The 21,663-nt window shown below is 42.1% G+C and overlaps 1 long non-coding RNA gene across 1 annotated transcript; it reads right to left on the bottom strand.

The window, feature by feature from the left end:
* Nucleotides 1–2,648: 2,648 nt before the first annotated feature.
* Nucleotides 2,649–20,963, bottom strand: LOC140470781 (uncharacterized). The gene is made up of 3 exons (XR_011956692.1): nt 20,931–20,963; nt 15,654–15,761; nt 2,649–5,385 (listed from the first exon to the last, which is right to left on the bottom strand). It is a non-coding gene; the product is annotated as an uncharacterized lncRNA (long non-coding RNA).
* Between the last annotated feature and the right edge of the window lie 700 nt (nt 20,964–21,663).

The raw sequence follows: 21,663 nt of genomic DNA, 5'->3' as shown, positions 1-21,663 counted from the left end.
AGTGAAACCACAACACATTGACTATGAAGAAGAACAGCACAGATCCTTTCTGAGACAAAGAGGTAAAAGCAATGGACCTTTGCAACTCCAATAGTGCAGTGTCTAACTGGGAGTAATGATATCAAGGTCTGGCCTTCAGAGAGTCATACAGTTATACAGCACTGAAACAGATCCTTTGGTCCAAGCTGTTTTTGCTGACCAGAGATCAGAATCTGACCTCGTCCCATTTAAGTTGGAGATCTCACAACATCAGGTTATAGTACAACAGGTTTATGTTGAAGCACTAGCTTTCAGCGCAATGAAGGAGCAGCACTCTGAAAAGCTAGTGCTTCCAAATAAACCTGTTGTCTGAGAAACTGGCATTGAGTGATTCTTAACTTTGTCCACACCAGACCAACACTGGCACCTCCGCATAATGTCTAGTCCCACTTGCCACCATTTGATGCATATCCCTCTAAACTGTTCCTATTCTTGTACATATCCAGGTGCCTATAAAAGGTTGTAATTGTACCCACCACCTCCACTTCCTCTGATAGCTCATTTCATACAAGCACCACCCTCTGCAATGATAAAGTAACCCCATAGGTCTTTTATAAGTCTTTTTTCCACAATTCAAACCTGTGCCCTCTATTTTTGCACTCACCCACATTCGGAAAAAGACCAGGGCTATTCACCCTATCATGCCCCTCACGATTTTCTCAACCTGCACAAAGGTCACATCTCATTCTCCGACAGTCCAGGGAACAAAGCAACAGCCTGTTCAGCCTCTCCCCCTAACTCAAAACCTCCAGTCCTGGCAATGGAACGTCCTGATGAGAGTAGTGCAGTTGACGTGGTTTACATGGACTGCTGTAAGGCCTTTGTCGAAGCATAACCCCTGACCGGGGAGGAAAGACTCAGCAGGCAGGCAGGCAGCATTCAGGCAAGTGGTCGGTGCTTATCCAAGCAGAAACAGGTCAGTGCAGGGAGAGGGCCAAATGATCTTCCCCTGAGACTGGCCTCAGAAGAGAAGTTCATGATGCACTCTGAATTTACAATAAAAAGCAGTATTATTTATAAATTTTCTGATAACAACACATACAACTTGATTATGATGTTCCTCCCTCTTAGTTTGCATACTGTACTCAATGAGGCACCTCATCAATGATGGGCGTTTCCATGGACAGCTCCAGGATCCCCTAACCTCTGAGTTTAGAGGACACTGTAATCTCTACGCCTTGCAGTTTTTCTATGCATCCTATTCATTCACATTTCAAAGTTATTTGCTGTACACCCTTGGGTTTCTCTCAGGCTAGCTTCTCTCTCAGGACAGCTTGAATGTTGTTATTCATGGTATTCCATTTTATAATGATATAATTAGCACAATGGGGACTTTATGAAGAAAAAAACAAAAGGACAGTTTGTTTTGACTTACTTGCCATAGACTTGTAATTTTCTGTTTATAAAATCTTAGTTACAAAGTATAAAGCTATCCTAACTATTAGCACTTTGTGATTAATGGGCTGTGAACAATCTATTGTGTTCTGGGTGTAAGAGGAGTTACCTAAAGCTAACTAACTTTCACTTCCAGGTTTACATACTTCTTTTCCCCTTGATGCTTTTGGTATTGTGCACCTAACTTCTATGCTGAAAACTACTGCGATGATGTTATGTCTCTTTACGAGAACCTAATTCTTAATATTCTAACTTATTTCAAGAAACTGAGTACTATAAGATGACTTTAGCTGTTTTCGGGGAGTAATGAGCTGTAACTATCACCTCATGGCTGTTCATTTGGGGCAATTACCCGTTCACTTAATGTGACTGGAGTTACTCATTTATTAGACCTTAGGTCCGCTTGTCAGAACTGTTTCAAATGGAAACAGGCCGGGTCATTTTTACTGTCCTCGCAGTGGCTTGTTCAATGGAATCATTCAAGGAGAAAATGAGGACTGCAGATGCTGGAGATCAGAGCTGAAAATGTGCTGCTGGAAAATCGCAGCAGGTCAGGCAGCATCCAAGGAACAGGAGAATCGACGTTTTGGGCATTCCCGAAGAAGGGCTAATGCCCGAAACGTCGATTCTCCTGTTCCTTGGATGCTGCCTGACCTGCTGTGCTTTTCCAGCAATGGTATCATTCGGCCTTACTGTGTGAGTAGGCTGCTTGGCGTAGATTCACATCCTGCTGTTTAATTCTTAAAGGTCAGTTTGTGTTAACAGACATGAGCCACTCTATTCTGGCCAGGTACAGGCCACACCTCCAGCCTTTGACAAAGTCCCATATAAAAGACTGGTCCAAACACAGCTCTGGGAGTCTCACGCACACTGGACCGAAATGAGCTTGCAGACAGGATTCGAACTATAATCGTTGAGGGTTGTGTTTGTGATTGGAAGCCTGTGACCAGTGGTATACCACAGGGTTCAGTGCTGGGACCCTTGCTGTTTGTTATGTACATATTAACAATTGGATGTGAATGTAGAATGTATAATTAGTAAGCCTGCAGATTAATTTTTTGTGTGGAAGTATTAAATGTTTCAGTGTAGCCTTGGTGTGCGAAGGGCCTGTTCCTGTGCTGTATTGTTCTTTGCTCTATGACATGAAAGTTGGTGGCGTTGTTGACAGTGAGGGGGATGGTCTCAGGCTACAGTATGAGGACATTGGGCAGAGCAATGACAGATGGAATTTAAACCTGACAAATGTGAGGTAATGCATTTTAGAAGATCTAATAAGGGAAAGAATTACACATTGAAGGAATGATCCCTAGGCAGTACTGAGAAACAAAGGCACCTTGGTGTAGATCCCAGAAGTTGTCAGCACAGGCAGACAGGCTACTGAAGAAGGCATACAGGATGCTTTCCCTTCCGTACCGGAGCTGTCGAACATAAGAGCAAGGAAGCCTTATTACAACTTTATAAAACAGATCAAATACTGTGTGCAGTTGTGATTGCTACACAATTAGAAGGATGGGATTGACTGGAGAGGATGCAGTGGGTTGGAAAGTCTTTCTCAAAAGGGGAGAATGTATGAGCTGGGTTTGGAATCCTTGGAGCAGAGGAGGTTGAGGGAGGATCTGACTGAGATATACTAAACAATGAAAGATGCAGACAGAGTAAATTGTGAGAGTCTTTCTCCCCATGGCAGATGTGTCTGAGACCAGAGAATTTGAAGGTGTGGGGAAAGCAGTTTAGAGGATATCTGAGAAAAATATTTTGATCCAGAGGGTGGGTAAAGTTTGGATCATGCTGCCTGAGTGTGTTGTGGAATAGTCTCACAGCATTTTAGCAGCATCTGGATGTGCCCTTAAGAAACCAGGGCATAGTCAGCTATGGGCCAAGTGTAGGTAAATGGGATGAATGCAGTTTGCTGTTTGTTGGACATGGTGGGCTGAAGGATGTGTTTCTATGCTGTATGACTCTATATCTCTACAACGTGCTTGTAAATCTTTTCTGCACCATCTCAAGTTTAACATCCTTCCTGGAGAAGGGTGATGAGCATTGTACACAATCTCATAAAAGTGGCATCACTAATGTCCTGTACAGCCACCAGATGACATCCCAACTCCTACACTCAATGTTCTGACCAATGAAGGAAAGCATGCCAAATGCCTTCTTCACTGCCCTGTTTACCTGTGACCCTTCATTCAAGGAAATATGCAGCTACACCCCTTGGTCTTTGTTCAGCAACACTCACCAAAGCCCCACCATTATAAGACCTGCCCTGGTTTGTCTTACCAAAATCTAACACCTCACATGTATCTAAAGGAAACTGAATCTGTCCCTTCTTGGCCCACTGACCCACCTGATCAAGGTCAGAATTTGTTTATTTTTCAGTGATATAATTATTTGAAGACTGTTGAAGTAAAGTTGAAGAGGTGGCACGGTGGCTCAGTGGTTAGCACTGCTGCCTCACAGAACCAGGGTCCCAGGATCAATTCCAACTTCAGGCGACTGTCTGTGTGGAGTTTGCACATTCTCCCTGTGTCTGCGTGGGTTTCCTCTGGGTGCTCCAGTTTCCTTGTACAGTCCAAAGGCCAGGTAAACTGGCCACGCTAGATTGCCCATAGTATTAGGTGCATTAGTCAGAGGGAAATAGATCTGGGTGGTTACTCTTCAGAGGGTCGGTGTGGACTAGTTGGACCGAAAGGGGCACACTGTAGGGAATCTAATCTAATCAAAAGGTAGGTGTTAATTACCCTGCACTTATTGTGACAGCGCTTACCATCATAGGGACACTTGTGTTGCTCTATGGAGGGGAGGAGGAAGGCAGAAGGACTTTGATTTTGTCTCATGCAGTGGAGGAAATTGAAACAGCCAAAACTAAATTTTTTTGAAGAATGAAACGTTTGAACACTTCTTGTATAAAGATAAATGAGCAGCTTTAGGAATCTATGTTATCTTGTGAGGAGTTACCGAGAGATAGTCACACAGAGAGAAGAACAAAGGCCAATGGGTTACAGTCAGGGGACTGAAAGGGAACCAGCAAACAGTGCGGGGATCCCCTGTGGCCATTTCCCTTAATAACAAGTATACCGTTTTGGATACGGTTAGTGGGGGGTGGGGGAAACATACCAGCGGTAAGCCACAGGGTACAGGTCTCTGGCACAGAGTCTGTCCCTGTTGCTCAGAAGGGATGGGGGGAGAGGAAGAGTGCATTCGTCATTGGGTTTTCCATAGTTAAAGGGACGTATAGAAAGTTCTATGGGAACGATAGAGACTCATGGGTGGTGTGTTGCTTTCTCGATGCTAGGATTCATGATGTCGCACATTGTGTTTTCAGGATCCTTGAAGGGGAGGGAGAGCTGCCCCAAGTTGTGGTCCACATAGGCACTAACAATGTAGGTAGGAAAAGGAATGCGGATTTAAGGCAGAAAGTCAGGGAGCTAGGGTGGAAGCTTGGAGCTAGAACAAACAGAGTTGTTATCTCTGGTTTGTTGCGCATGCCACACGATAGTGACAGGAGAGAGAGGGATTGAACACGTGACTAAAGGGATGGTGTTGGAGGGAGAGTTTTGTATACCTGGATAATTGGGGTAGGTGGGACTTCTACAAAAATGATGGTCTACACCTGAAGCAAAGTGATACCAATATCCTAGGGGGATGTTTGCTAATGCTCTTCAGGAGGGTTTAAACAAATTCAGTAGGGGCATGGGAATCTAAATTGTAGTTCCCGTGTCCAGAGGTTGAGCATAGTTAGGTTAGAAATATGGTTTCAGTGTCGCAAGTGTGCACTGGCAAGCAGGAAGGTGGTTTGAAGTGTGTCTACTTCAACGCCAGGAGCATCCAGAATAAGTGTGTGAACTTGCAGCACTGTATGGTACCTGGGACCTTGATGTTGTGGCCATTTCAGAGACTTCGATCGAGCAGGAACCAGGAATAGTTGTCGTAGGTTCCGGGATTTCGATGTTTCTGTAAGATCAGAGAAGATGGTAAAAAAGGAGGAAGTGTAGCATTATTAGTCAAGGACAGTATTACTGTAGCAGAAAGGATGTTTGAGGACTCATCTAATGAGGTAGGTGTCAAAAGGGAGGTGTTAATTAACCTGCGCTTTATTGTGATGGTGCTCAGCATCATTTGGACACTTGTGTAGCTCAACGGAGGGGAGGAGAAAGGCAGAAGGGCTGACGTTAGAAACAGGAAAGGAGAGATCACTCTGTTGGGAGTTTTCTATAGGCCTCAGAATAGTTCCAGAGACGTAGAGAAAAGGATTGTAAAGATGATTCTGCATAGAAGCGAGTGTAACAGGGTTGTTGTTATGGGAGACTTTAACTTTTAAAAATATTGACTGGAAATACTATACTAGGAGTACTTCAGATATCAGTTTTTGTCCGATGTTTCCTGGCACATTATGTAGACAGGCCAACCAGGGGTGAGGCAACAATGGATTTAGTACTGGGTAATGAACCCGACCAGGTGTTAGATTTGGAGGTAAGTGTGCACTTTGGTGAGAGTGACCACAATTCGGTTAGGTTTACTTTAGCGAAGGAAAGGGATAGGTTTATACCACAGGGCAAGATTTACTGGGGGAAAGGCAATTATGGTGCGATTAGGCAAGATTTATGACGCATAGGATAGGAAAGGAAACCACAAGGGATGGCACAATTGAAACAGCTACTGCATATCCTTGATTAACACGTACCTGTCAGGCAGGGAGGAAGTGGACAAGTGAGGGAGCCATTGTTTACTAAGGAAGTTGATCTCCTGTCAAAAGGAAGAAGGCGGCTTATGTTACAATGAGACGTGAAGGCGCAGCACTTACAAGCTAGCCGGGAAAGACCTGAACAGCAAACTAAGGAGAGCCAGGAGGGGACAAGAGAAGTCTTTGGCAGATAGGAACAAGAAAAACCCTAAAGCTTTCTATCGCTATATCAGGAATAAAAGAATGACTAGATTACCTTCCGGGCCAATCAAAGGCAGGAGTGGGAAATTGTGTGTGCAGTCAGACAAGTGTGAAATTAATATTTTTCATCAGTATTCACACGGGGAAAAAGATAATGTTGTTGAGGAGAATACTGAGTTATAGGCTACTAGACTATATGGGATATAGGTTCACAAGGAGGAGGTGTTAGCAATTCTGGGAAGTGTGAAAATAGATAATCCCCTGGGCCAGATGGGATTTATCCTAGCATTCTCGAGGAAGCCAGGGAGGAGATTGCAGAGCCTTTGGTTTTGATCTTTATGTTGTCATTGTCTACAGGAATAGTGCCAGAAGACTTGAAGATAGCAAATGTTGTCCCTTTGTTCAAGAAGGGGAATAGATCAGTGAGCCTTACTTCAGTTGTGGGTAAAGTGTTGGAAAAGGCTAGAAGACACAGGATTTATAATCATCTCAGTAGGAATAAATTGATTAGGAATAGTCAATATGGTTTTGTGAAGTGCAAGTCATGCCTCACAAACCTTATTAAGTTATTTGAGAAAGTGACAGATGGAAGAGGGTAAAGCAGTTGATGTGATGTATATGGATTTCAGTAAAGTGCTTGATTAGGTGTTTTCAGTAAGATAACCCAACTGTAGGTTATTACACAGAATATAGAGGCATGGGATTGAGGATGATTTAGCAGTTTGGCTCAGAAGTTGGTGAGCTGAAAGAAGACAGAAGGTGGTAGTTGATGGGAAATGTTCATCCTGGAGTTCAGTTACTAGCAGTGTACCGCAAGGATCTGTTTTGGGTCCACTGCTGACCTGGGTGAGGGCGCAGAAAGAGGGGTTTGTCAATTTGCAGAGTGGAGTTGTGGATGGTGCCGATGAATTTTGCAGGTTACACAGATAAGCTGCAGAGCTGGGCAATGGAGTTTAATGTGGAAAAGTGTGAGATGATTCACTTTGGAAGGAGCAATAGGAGTAAAGAGTACTGAGCTAATGGTAAGGTTCTTGGCAATGTAGATGAGCATTGAGACATCTGTGTACATGTGGTAGATCCCCGAAAGTTGCCACCCTGGTTGACAGGTTTGTTAAGAAGGCATACGGTGGTTAGCATTTATTGGTAGAGGGATTGAGCTTTGGAACCATGAGGTCATGCTGCAGCTCTACAAAATTCTGGTCACACTTGGAAAATTGCATCCACTTCTCGTCACCACATCACGGGAAGGATGTGGAAGCTTTGGAAAGGGTTCAGAGGTGATTTACTGGGATGTCGCCTGGTCTCGAGCGAATGTCTTATGAGGAAAGGCGGAGGGACATGAGGGTTCATTAGAGAGAAGAAGGTGGAGAGGTGGCTTCATAGAGACATATAAAATAATCAGAGGGTTAGATAGTGTGGACAGTGCGAGCCTTATTCCTCCGATGGTGATGGCTGGCACAAGGGGACATTGCTTTAAATTGAGGGATGATAAATATAAGACAAATGTGAGAGTAGTTTCTTTATTCAGAGAGTAGTAGTTGCAGGTATGTTCTGCCTGAAACTGTAGTGGACTCGCCAAGTTTACTGGCATTTAAATGGTCATTGGATAAACCTATGGAGTAGTATACTGCGCTGTCATGTTTTATGTTCTATTATCTCACTAAACCTACTCCACTGTTTCAAATTACAATTATGTGATCGCATTGATTATTTGAGAATTGAGATTATTTCTTGTATTTAATATCAGACTTCATAGGAATGCAGGGCTACTTGTAGCAAATGCAAGTTAATTTGAAACCATGGCACAAGAAGCCTTTTTGGTGAAGATAGAGTCATAAAAAAATCTGTTCCTGCAAGTTGGAGAAATGGAGAATGATGTGCTAAAGGCAGCGCCTCTGCCACCATGATACATTGATGGAAATGGAATGCTGTCTGAGTGGGAGTAGAATTATTAGCTGGATGTTTCTGCCTGCTGCAGACCACAATGACTCCATGTGAGAGTGATACTTCATCCCGATTGGATCATTTCCTGTTGCCTGCAGTATATATGGAACTCCATAACTGCAGAGCAAGACTAATAGTTATGAGGTGTGTATTTTAAATTGATGCTGAATTAGTCAGTTGCTGTGTGTCTGTTTGTGTGTGTCTGCAGTAATTATTTTCTATTGTCAGGAAGAACATTTAGAAATTCCTAAAGAAACTCAGTTCTGAATAGCAGCCACTGGCCCCAATGCATTAATTCTGCTTTCTAACAACAGATGCTGCCAGACGCGCTGAATTTTTCCAGCAATTTCTACATTTGTTTCCAGCCTCTAGCATCTTCAGTTTTATTTGTCAGGCTTTGGCACACAATGGGTGCTTGGAATTCACATTATTTAATTGCTATGTCTCTGTATGTGACAAAAATTCATTCAAGGTTTAACTCTATCCTGCCTAATCACTAATAAACATAATAACACTGTTTCATCCTGTAAATTGGTGACTTTGTCTGGTTTCCTTCTGTCTCTGTATTTAACATCGATGTTGTATATGGTTTTTGAAATGATGTTACGGTCTGATTTTCTTTTCCATCTTGATTTTAACTTTAAAAATGTCATATTAAATGTAGATTTAACGCCTTTCCCAGGCATCTATTTCAGATAACAATTCAGTCTAAACGCCTTGAAAAATGGCGTAAAATATCAATGGGCTTGACAATATTAGGCAAGAACTTTGAAAAGCTGATTGGCAGCAGATGTTCGTAGGTAATGGGTCAGCTGGAAAATGGGAGACCTTCTAAAATGAGATAACAAGAGTCCAGAGACAGTCTGTACCTGATAGGGTGACCGGCAAGTCTGGAAGTGGAGGGAATGCTGGATGATGGAGAAATTGAGGTTTTGATTAAGAGAAAGAAGGAAACATATGTCAGGTATAGACAGTAGAGATTGAGTGAATCCTTAGAAGAGGAAAAGGCAGTAGGAGTATATTGAAGAGGGAAATCAGGAGGGCAAAAGGGGGACATGAGATAATTTTGGCAAATAGTTTTAAGGAGATTCCCAAGGAACTTTATGAATACATTAAGGACAAAATGGTAACTAGGGAGAGATTAGAGCCTCTCAAATATTGTGTGGAGACGCAGAAGAGAGATTACAGAGAGTTAGGCAGAAATTTAAAAAAAAAGAGGTCCTCAAGGGTAGTCATATCTGGATTACTCCCAGTGCTATGAGCTAGTGAGGGCAGGAATAGGAGGATAGAGCAGATGAATGCATGGCTGAGTAGCTGGTGTGTGGGAGAAGGACTCACATTTTTGGATCATTGGAATCTCTTTTGGGGTAGAAGTGACCTGTACAAGAAGGACGGATTGCATTTAAATTGGAAGGGGACTAATATATTGGCAAGGAAATTTGCTGAAACTGCTTGGGAGGATTTAAACTTGTAAGGTGGGGGGGACCCAGGGAGATAGTGAGCATTTATTTCAATGCAAGGGGCCTAACAGGGAAGGCAGGTGAACTCAGGGTATGGTTAGGAACATGGGTCTGGGCTATCATAGCAATAATGGAAACATAGCTCAGGGATGGGCAGGACTGGCTGCTAAATGTCCAAGGATAAGAATACTACAGGAAAGATAGAAAGGGAGGCAAGAGATGAGGGAGAGTGGCATTTTTGATAAGGGGTAGCATTACAGCGGTGTTGAGAGAAGATATTCCCAGAAATACATCCAGGGAGGTTATTTGGGTGGAACTGAGAAATAAGAAAAGGATGATCACCTTACTGGAATTCTATTATAGACCCCCCATAGTCAGAGGGAAATTGAGAAACTAACTTGCAAGGAGATCTCAGAATAATAGGGTAGTTATGGTAGGGAATTTTAACTTTCCAAACATCGACTGGGACTGCCATAGTGTTAAAGGTTTAGATGGAGAGGAATTGTTAAGTGTGTACAAGACAATTTTCTGATTCAGTATGTGGATGTACCTACTAGAAGTTGCAAAATTTGACCTACTCTTGGGAAATAAGGCAGGGCAGGTGACTGAGGTGTCAGTGGAGGAGCACTTTGGGGCCAGCGACCATAATTCTATTAGTTTTAAAATAGTGATGGAAAAGGATAGACTGGATCAAAAAGTTGCAGTTCTAAACTGCAGAAAGGCCAATTTTAACGGTATTAGGCAAGAACTTTTGAAAGCTGATTGAAGGCAGATGTTCGCAGGTAAAGGGACAGCTGGAAAATGGGAAGCCTTCAGAAATGAGATAACAAGAATCCAGAGAAAGTATATTCCTGTCAGGATGAAAGGGAAGGCTGGTAAGTATAGGGAATGCTGGATGACTAAAGAAATTGAGGGTTTGGTTAAGAAAAAGGAGGAAGCATATGTCAGGTATAGACAGGATAGATCGAGTGAATCCTTACAAGAGTATAAAGAAAATAGGAGTATACTTAAAAGGGAAATCAGGAGGGCTAAACTGGAACATGAGATAGCTTTGGCAAATAGAATTAATGAGAATCCAAAGGGTATTTACAAATATATTAAGGACAAAAGGGTAACTAGGGAGAGAAGAGGATCCCTCAAAGATCAGCAAGGTGGCCTTTCTGTGGATCCACAAAATATGGGGGAGATACTCATTGAATATTTTACATCAGTATTTACTGTGGAAAAGGATATAGAAGATATAGACTGTCGGGAAATAGATGGTGACATCTTGCAAAATGTCCAGATTACAGAGGAGGAAGTGCTGGATGTCTTGAAACGGTTAAAGGTAGATAACTCCCCAGGACCTGATCAGGTGTACCCAAGAACTCTGTGGGAAGCTAGAGAAGGGATTGCTGGACCTCTTGCTTAGATATTTGTATCATCAGCAGTTACAGGTGAGGTGCCGGAAGACTGGAGGTTGGCAAGATGGGCGGTAAAGACAAGCCAGGGAACTATAGACCAGTGAGCCTGACCGCGGTGGTGGGCAAGTTGTTGGAGGGATTCCTGAGGGACAGGATGTACATGTATTTAGAAAGGCAAGGACTGATTCGGGATAGTCAACATGGCTTTGTGCATGGGAAATCATGTCTCACAAACTTGATTGAGTTTTTTGAAGTAGTAACAAAGTAGTTTGATGAGGGCAGAGCAGTAGATGTGATCTATATGGACTTCAGTAAGGCATTCGACAAGGTTCCCCATGGGAGACTGATTAGCAAGGTTAGATCTCATGGAATACAGGGAGAACTAGCCATTGATACAGAACCGGCTCAAAGGTAGAAGACAGAGGGTAGTGGTGGAGGGTTGTTTTTCAGACTGGAGGCCTGTGACCAGTGAAGTGCCACAAGGATCAGTGCTGGGCCCTCTACTATTTGTCATTTACATAAATGGTTTGGATGCGAGCATAAGAGGTACAGTTAGTAAGTTTGCAGATGACACCAAAATTGGAGGTGTAGTGGACAGCGAAGTGGGTTACCTCAGATTACAACAGGATCTGAACCAGATGGGCCAATGGGCTGAGAGATGGCAGATGGAGTTTAATTCAGATCAATGCGAGGTGCTGCATTTTGGGAAAGCAAATCTTAGACTTATACACTTCATGGTAGGGTCCTAGGGAGTGTTGGTGAACAAAGAGACCTTAGAGTGCAGGTTCATAGCTCCTTGAAAGTGGAGTCACAGGTAGATAGGATAGTGAAGAAGGCATTTTGTATGCTTTCCTTTATTGTCAGAGTATTGAGTACAGGGGTTGGGAGGTCATGTTGTGGCTATACAGGACATTGGTTAGGCCACTGTTGGAATATTCCGTGCAATTCTGGTCTCCTTCCTATTGGAAAGATGTTGTGAAACTTGAAAGGGTTCAGAAAAGGATGTTGCCAGGGTTGGAGGATCTGAGCTACAGGGAGAGGCTGAACAGGCTGGGGCTGTTTTCCCTGGAGCGTCGGAGGCTGAGGAGTAACCTTATAGAGATTTACAAAATTATGAGGGGCATGGATAGGATAAATAGACAAAGTCTTCCCTGGGGTTGGGGAGTCCAGAACTAGAGGGCATAGGTTTCGGGTGAGAGGGGAAAGATATAAAAGTGACCTAAGAGGCAATTGTTTCACGCAGAGGGTGGTACATGTATGGAATGAGCTGCCAGAGGATGTCATAGAGGCTGGTACAATTGCAACATTTAAGAGGCATTTGGATGTGTACATGAATAGGAAGGGTTTGGAGGGATATGGGCCGGGTGCTGGCAGGTGGGACTAGATTGGCTTGGGATATCTGGTCGGCATGGACTGGTTGGACCAAAGGGTCTGTTTCCAAGCTGTACATCTCTATGACTCTATGGGGGAAGGTACTAAGTGAGTAGTTTGCATCAGTGTTTACTGTGGAGAAGGACACGGAAGACATACCATGTCGGGAAATAGTTGGTGACATCTTGAAAGATGTCCATATTACAGAACTAGTATTACTGGACGTCTTGAAATGCATAAAGGTGAATAATTCCCCAGGACCTGATCAGGTGTACCGTAGTACTCTTCGGCAAGTTATGAAAGTTTTTGTTGTGTCCCTTGCTGAGATATTTTTAACATCAATAGTCACAGGTGAGGTGCCGGAAGACTAGAGGTTGGCTAACGTGGTGCTACTATTTAAGAAAGGTGATAAGGAAAAGTCAGGGAACGAAAGACTGGTAAGTCTGCCATTGGTGTTGGGCAAGATATTGGAGGGAATCTTGAGGGACAGAACTTACACGTATTTCAACAGTCAAGCACTGATTTGGGAGAGTGGACATGGTTTTGTGCATGGGAAACCATGATACACAAACTTGGTAGAGTTTTTTGAAGAAGTAACAAAGAGGATTTCCCCATGGGAGACTGGTTAGCAAAGTTAGATCTCATGGAATACAGGGAGAACTTGCCATTTGGAAACAGAACTGGCTCAAAATAGAAGACAAGACATGGTAGTGCAGGGTTGCTATTACGAATGGAAGCCTGTGACCAGTGGAGTACAACAAGGATCAGTGCTATATCCACTACTTTTTGTCATTTACATAAATGATTTGGATGTGAGCATAGGTGGTATAGTAAGTACGTTTGCAGATGACACCAAAATTGGAAGTGTAGTGGACAACGAAGGAGGTTACCTCAGATTACAATGGGATCTTGATGGGCCAATGAGCTGAGGAGTGGCAGATTGCGTTTAATTCAGATGAATGTGAGGAGCTGCATTTTGGGAAAGCAAACCTTACCAAGACTTAAACACTTAATGGTAAGGTCCTTGGGAGTGTTGCTGAACAAAGAGACCATGGAGTGCAGGTGCATAGTTCCTTCAAAATAGAGTTGCAGGTAGATAGGATAGCGAAGACGACGTTTGATATGCTTTCCTTTCTTGGTCAGAATATTGAGTACATGTTGAGGCCGTACTGTACATTGGTTAAGCCACTTTTGGAATATTGCGTACAATTCTGGTCTCCTTCCTATCAGAAGGATGTTGTGAAACTTGAAAGGATTCAGAAAAGATTGAAAAGGATGTTACCAGGGTTGGAGGATTTGAGCTAGAAGGAAAGATTGAATAGATTGGGGCTGTTTTCCCTGCAGCATCGGAGGTTGAGGGGTGAACTTATAGAGGTTTGTAAAATCATGAGGGGCATGGATAGGATAAATAGACAAGGTATGTTCCCTGGATTGGAGGAGTCCAGAACTAGAGGGTATATGTTTACTGTGAGATGGAAAAGATATAAAAGAGACCTAAGTGGCAAGGTTTTCATGCAGAGGGTGGTACATGAATGGATTGAGCTGCCAGAGGAAGTGGTGGAGGCTAATACAATTGCAACTTTGAAAAAGCATCTGAATGCGGATATGAATAGGAAGGGTTTAGAGGGATATGGGCCGGGTGTTGGCTGGTGGAACTAGATTGGTTGGTTTAATTGGTCTGTGTGGACAAGTTGGACCAAAGGGTCTGTTTCCGTGCTGTACATCTCTTTGACTCTATGATTGATGAGGGTAGAGCGGTGGACGTGATCTATATGGACTTCAGTAAGATGTTTAACAAGTTTCCTCATTGTAGACTGGCTAGCAAGGTTAGACCATATGAAAATTGGGGAGAACTAGCAATTTGGACACAGAATTTACTTGAAAGTGGAAGACAGAGGGTGGTTGTGGAGGGTTACCTTTCAGACTGGAGACCTGTGATCAGTGGTGTGCCACAAGGATCGGTGCTGGGTTCACTGCTTTTCATCATTTATATAAATGATTTGAATGTGAACATAAAAGGTTTGCAGATGACACCAAAAGTGGCAATGTAGTGGACAGCAAAGAAGGTTCCCTCAGAGTACAACAGGATACTGATCAGATGGGCCACTGGGCTGAGCAGTGGCAGATGGAATTTAATTCAGATAAATCTGAGGTGCTTCATTTTGGAAAGGCAAATTAAGGCAGGAGTTTTACACTTAATGGTAAGGTCCTGGTGAGTATTGCTGAACAAGGAGATGATGGAGTGCAGCTTCATAGTTCCTTGAAAGTGGAGTTGCCGGTCGATAGGATAATGAAGAAGGCACTTAGTATGCTGTTTTTATTGGTCCGAGCATAGAGCATAAGGGTTCAGACATCATGTTGCAACTGTACAGGTAATTGCTTCAGCTGCTTTTGAAATATTGTGTGCAATTCTGATCTCCTTCCTATCAGAAGGATGCTGTGAAACTTGAAACATTCAGAAAAGATTTACAAGATTGTTGCCAGGATTGGAGTGTTTGTGCGAAAGGGACAGGGTGAAGAAGCTGGGCCTGTTTTCCCTGGAGTGTTGGAGGCTGAGGGGGTGACATTTTGGAGAGTATAAAATCAGGAGGGTCATGGAGAGGCTAAATAGACAAGGTATTTTCCCTGGGGTGGGGGAGTCCAGAACTAGAGGGCATAGGTTTTGGGTGAGAGGGGCAAGATTTTGAAAAAGCCTCAGGGGAAACATGTTTATGCGGGTGGTGGTGTGTGTATGGAATGACCTGCTAGAGGAAGTGGTGGAGGCTGGAACAATTCCAACATTTAAAAGGCATCGGGATGCGTACATGAGTAGGAACAGTTTACAGGGATATGGGCCAAGTGCTGGCAAACGGCACTAGTGCTGCCAAATGGGACGAGATTAGTTTTGGATATCTGGTTGGCATGGATAGGTCAGACCAAATGGTCTGTTTCTGTGCTCTGCATCTTTATAACTCTATGGCTGTGAATTATAACAATTATTGGCAAATGAGGTGATTTACATAAAGAATGGAGAGAGAGAAAAAAAAAATTGTAATTCTTTCAAGGTAGTTGACTCTTGATTTGAAAATTTCTCGCTGGAAATTGAGTTAATGTATGTCTAATTCAATCTGCTCTGTAACTATGGAAAGGATGTTCTTCAGTCTGACTGCAGTAACATACCTGCTGTTTGTTAGAAGGAACTGATCACACTTAGCTTCATACTGAGCACATATCACACTGTCTTGGTCCTTCAAGTAATTGTCTGGAGGAAGACAGAAGAGACATCATCTGTAAATCAACATTAAGTCAATTTAATAATTATTAGGCTGTTTTTCCTTCAAGACGCAATTCCAACAGAACCACAGGGCTGATTCTCTTCTTGGCCTGAGCTGTTCTTTAGTGATTGTATCAAAGAAACTTTACCATTTTACTGAGAAACGGATACGAACAATACCTCTACAAATGGGATAATCTGATGCCAGTAAGTGTCTGGATATGAAAGTTTCCTTATCTATCCATAGCTGTTAGTTCCTGTTCAGTGAATGTGTGAGGACAATTATCAAGATGTACCTGTTAAATGCTGCTTTGTAAATATCAGAGTGTAATTATTAATCCACATAGTCTGTACAAATATACAAATGAATGCAGTTCTCAATCTGGTAAATATATTTACATTTTCTCACCACAGAGACAAATAGGACAGACTGATAACTACACTCATACATTCACATAGCATAAAGCGACAGGTGCAGGTTGGTAACTGAACTCATGTATTCAATGGAGGAAACTACCAGGGACTGGTTAATAAATACATTTCATACATTTTAAATAAATAGAATCAATCCCTATGTGTTTCTCGGATGTAGATATGCGAGTTTAGTTATTTCAATTTTTTTTTCCAATTAGATTCCTACAGGCCCTTCAGCCCAACCAGTCCACACCAACTCTCTGAAGAGTAACACATCCAGACCCATTTTCCTCTGACTAATGCACCTAATACTATGGGCAATTCAGCGTGGCCAATTCACCTGACCTGCACATCTTTGGACTGTGGAAGGAAACTGGAGCACCTGGAGGAAACCCACGCAGACACAGGGAGAATTTGGAAACTACACACAGACAGTCGCCCAAGGCTGAAATCGAACCTGGGATCCTGGTGCTGTGAGGCAGCAGTGCTAACCACTGAACCATCATGTCACCCTCAATATATACCTGTTAGTTTCTGCCCAGAGAAAATGTGTGTTACTTTCCAATCTGTCCCGAACAGTTTCTGCTTTGTATCTGAGAGTGTAGTTATCAACCTGAACCTGTCAGTCTCAGCTATGAGAATGAGAGTTTTGATATTAGTCTCTACCTGTCAGTTTCTGCTGTACAAATATTAAATGCAGTCATCAATTTGTATCCATCAGTTTATTCTGTCAGAATGTAGATATTGTTAGTTTATTCTATATCAATATGAGTGTGCAATTATCAAACAGTATCTGTCAGGTTTTGCTATTTGACCCCAGAGTGTCATTGTCAATCTGTTGCTACTATGTCAATATGAGTGAGTAGATACTGATCTGATCCTGTTAGCTTCTTCCCTGTCAATATGTGAATACAGTTATTGATCACATTCTGCTCTGTGAATGTGGGTGTATTAATCAAACTGTAGCTGTCAGTTTCAGTGATGTGAATGTGGGAATACAGTTATCAGTCTCTACCTGTCAATTTCTTCTTTGTCAAAGTGAGTGTAACTGTCAATCTGTATCTTTCAGACTCTGCTGCGTGAATACATAAATATAGTTATCAATCTGCAGCTGTCAGTTTCTGCTTGGTGAATATGTTTATGTAATTGTCAATCCTTCAGGTTCTACTATGTGAATGTGTGAGCTGAGTTTTCACCTGTCACTATCAGTTTCTGCTTTGTGAATGTGAGAGTTTTATTATCAATCTTTCCCTGTCAGGCTCTGGAATGTCAGTGTTTGTGTGTATTTATTAATCTTTTCCTGTCAGTTTGTGTGACTGTATTTACCAACTGGTACCTTTCAGATTCTGCTCTCTGAGTGTAGTTATCCCTTTGATTTGATCTAATTTATTATTCTCACGTGCACTGAAGTACAAAGGATTGTTTTGTGTGCTTTACAGGCAGATAATATCATACAAAATGCATCAGGGTAATAGAACAGAATCCGCAATACAGTATTAAAGCTGCAAAGAGAAGAGAGATTAATGTTAAAATTTGAGCGAGATTAGAATGGTGCTGGGAAAGCACAGCAGGTCAGGCAGCATCTGAGGAGCAGGAAAAACAACGTTTCGGGCAAAAGCCTTTCATCATGAATGCCTGAAACGTCAACTTTCCTGCTCCTCAGATGCTGCCTGTCCTGCTGTGCTTCCCCAGCACCACTCTAATCTCCAGCATCTGCAGTACCCACTTTTACCTTAAAATTTGAGCAGTCCATTCAAAAGTCTGATAACAGCAGAGAAGCTGTTCTTGAGTTTGTTGGGTGGTGTATTCAAACTTGTGTATTTTTCTGGTCGTAGCTAGGAAAATATTAGTTTTTATACAGAAGAAAGGGTGGGTGGAAGGGTGACGAGTAAAAGACAGATTGAGATATAGTTCAAAGAGAGAGAAGAACAGTCGGACAGACAAAGGAGTGGATAACTGTCAGACTAAGTGGGTGGATAGCCTATTAATAAGGCCTGTTAGTGACTAACAATTGGTGGTGTATAACAGCAGACTATATGTTAACAAGGCCGGATATGTGGGGTTCTGGGTAATGAAATGAGAGCTCAAGGCTTAAAGTTGTAGAACACAATACTGAGTCCAGAAGGCTGTCGAGTTCCCAAGCTGTGTTGTTCTTCAAGAGTGCACTGATCTTCACTAGAGCACTACAGCAAGCCTGAGACAGAGATGCTGGCCAGGGAACAGGGTGGTGTGTTGAAATGACAGGCAACTTGAAGCTCAGGGTCTTTTTGTGTGGATAGAATGTAGGCGTTCTGCAAAATGCACACTCACTCTGCATTCAGTTTCTCCAACATAGAGATCACATTGTGTGCATTTTCCTTGCCACTATCATTTCTGAGGACCAGTCACTAGACCTGCCACACCTGTGAATTTTCCACCAATTTTTGTTTTGTTATCAATCTCTATCTGTCAGTTTCTTCTTTGTGAATATGTGAGTGTTGTTACCAAAGTGTCCATGTCAATAAAGGTGATGTGAAATTGGGAGCATAATCAATCTATTCCTGTCAGTTTCTGTTTTATGAATATGAGAGTGTAGTTAGCAATCTTTCTCTGAAATTTACTGCCACCTGCATGTGTGAGTTATTAACCAACCTGTCCCTGTCAGATTCTGCTCTGTGCATCTGAGAGTGCAGTTATTAATTTGTATCTCAGCTTCTTGTTTATAAATGTGCAAATTCATTTATCATACTGTACCTGTCAGGTTTTGCTATGCAAATGTGTTAGTCTAGTTATCAGCCTGTACCTGTCATATGGGTGTGTACACGTGATTATTGTTCTCTCCCTCTTAGTTGCTACAATGTGAATATGTGAGAGCAGATATCAATCGATGCCTGTCAGTTTCGGTTGTGTCCATACGAGAGTTTAGGACTTGATATATACATGTCAATTTCTGCTGTGTCCATGTGTGAATTTAGGAATTGATCTATATATGCCAGTTTCTGTTGTGTGACTGTGAGAGTGAAGTTCTCAATGAGTTCCAGTCACTTTCAACTCTTATATACCAAAGTTGCTCAATTGTCTAAGAGTCTAATGATGTCCATGAATCTATTGTTGATTGCCAGAAAAACTCATCTGGTTCAGTAACATCCTTGAATGAAGGAAACTGCCATCCTTCCCTTGTCTGGCCTGCATGTGACTGCACACACATCAATGTATTTGACTCCTAAGTACTGCATGGGCAGTTAGGGATGTGCAATAAATGCTGGCCTAGCCACTGATGCCCCCATCCCATGACTGAACTGGGGAAAAAAAAAATTCTCTGTAACTGTGATTCAATCTGTGATAGCAGTTTTTTAGGGTTGCGATTGGGCCTGAATCTCTGATGCATTTTGTGATTTATGATTCAATCACAGAATTGGTACAGCCATTGAGCCTGTTGTGTCTGTGCTGGGACATTCTACTCTTTATCTGTTCTCCATACTAGTTTCAAATAACTGTTTTGAACTTCATCCACTCACTGCCAGTGTCTTGGTGTAAATGCCAATTTGAGATTAGTTATGCAGTTATCAGCCTTTGAATACCTATCATGCCAGTTTTGCTCTGTGTACAGTGATGAGTCGAGTATATGTATGCCATTCTCTTTCTACGTTCAGATGTGTATTTTCAGTCAAGGTGTAGGATAAACCAGTTCAATGTTTGGTAAACCTGTGAGATTAAGGGATTAATGTTGGTTCAATACTTATCTTTGCCAAGAATTTGAATTTTACTGTATTCAATCTCAGTTTAATTTTTATATTTTGTGTGTGTACTAATGTTTGTTAGTTGCTGCTGGACACTGCAATAATGTAATATCTAACACTAACATCCTCTGAAACAATTAATAATTTGGTCAGTCAATTGGTGACTGTCCACATCTGGAAGTACTTGTGGGCCTAAATTGCATTTTTCTCCCTTTTACCATTAACTGGCTGAGTGAGAGTGAGTTTTCTGTTGTGCTGCCGATCTGTATCACTTTGAAGAGTGGTACTGGTCTATATCACACCAACATTGTCTATTTGTCTCCTTGTTTCCAGTCCTGCATGTCATGATCTGATATACTTTATGAGGTGGGTTTAATGTCTTATCAATCAGTGTTTCATACATTTAAAAAGTATGGCAATGCTTCTGCATTACTCAGGCCCTCAACCAGAATGGGAGTGTGGATATAGTGTATTTTCATCAACACCAGGCTGAGAGACAGAGACAGATGTGTATGCACGTGTGTGAATGGCCTTTAAGCATCCTCTATAGATCAGGCTTGACCAAGAGGTTCATTTGGAATTTACATTGTTTGATTATTGTCTTTGTACAGGACAACTATTTATCAAAAGAATACATTTGTCCTACTCAGCTACTCAATGTCCAATTTTGCTTCTATATCTGCACTCAATATCAACTTCATATATACTTGTTATAACAAATGTAACAGCATGATTGATTATTGATTATAACTTTAAAAATGCCTATTCTACATATGGATTTAATGCAGCTCAAATGTATATTTATTACAAGCATACAGTCTAACCTGCTTCTATTCTTATGAATGATAATTGGCTTTAAATAATGGACTTTACCGTCACTGAGGTGGTATGCATTGAGAACTGGGTGAAATAATATAGATTTATATATCATCAGTTGTGTTTAACTCTTGGATTGCATGTATACTTCTGGAAATGGAGCTCAATGTGTATCTGACTCAATCCACTCAGACAGTAGAAAGGACATTCTCCTCTCTGACAGTGGTAACATACCTGCTGATTGTGAGAAGCAGTTGGTCACACTTGGATTGATCCAACAAATATTTGCCTGGAGAAAGACAAAAAGAGAGAGCTCCTGTAAATCACTAGCAGCTGAGTAGGAAGACATCAAATGATCAATGCAATATTCAGGTCATGATCATTATAATTCTTTGTTTTGAACAAGATTAGGTGATTAGTGTAGATCCTGGTTCCACTCGAGCCCTGAGCGCCTTCGAGTATTTTTCTATTTGCGACATTCAAAAATATTTTACTTTGATATAAATAAACTAACAATATACGGACATCTCCACAAATGTAATGATTACACAGTTCAATATCCAACTCCCAATACACCACCTGTTGAAAGACGAACACTGGGCACGATTTCACATACTTGGAGACGTTTCCCGGTGCCTGCTCTATTTACCCTTCACAGGATTATTACATTTGTTTCTACTGTCCTTTATTTCAATGTCTATTCGCAACAAAAAATGTGTGAAACAGAAGCCAAACAATGAATTCCCATCAGTGTTTAGGGGATTATAAACCACAAGAATGTCCCACAGCAGCTTCTTCCCGCTCTGCCTCCCTCAGCAGGCCCACACACAGCCCGAGAAAGGCCTCTCTCTTCCCCCAGCCCGCTCACTCCAAGTTCCGGGACCAGTTCCTGCTCCGCTCGGCCTCTTACAAACAGCCCCCGGTTCTCCCTGAACTCACCCCGAATCAATCCCGGTCTCGGAGCCCC

Source organism: Chiloscyllium punctatum, chromosome 52 (genome assembly GCF_047496795.1).
Source record: "Chiloscyllium punctatum isolate Juve2018m chromosome 52, sChiPun1.3, whole genome shotgun sequence".
Taxonomy (NCBI): Eukaryota; Metazoa; Chordata; class Chondrichthyes; order Orectolobiformes; family Hemiscylliidae; genus Chiloscyllium; species Chiloscyllium punctatum.
The sequence above is the reverse complement of the archived record's forward strand: the minus strand, read 5'-3'. Positions and strand labels throughout refer to the sequence as shown.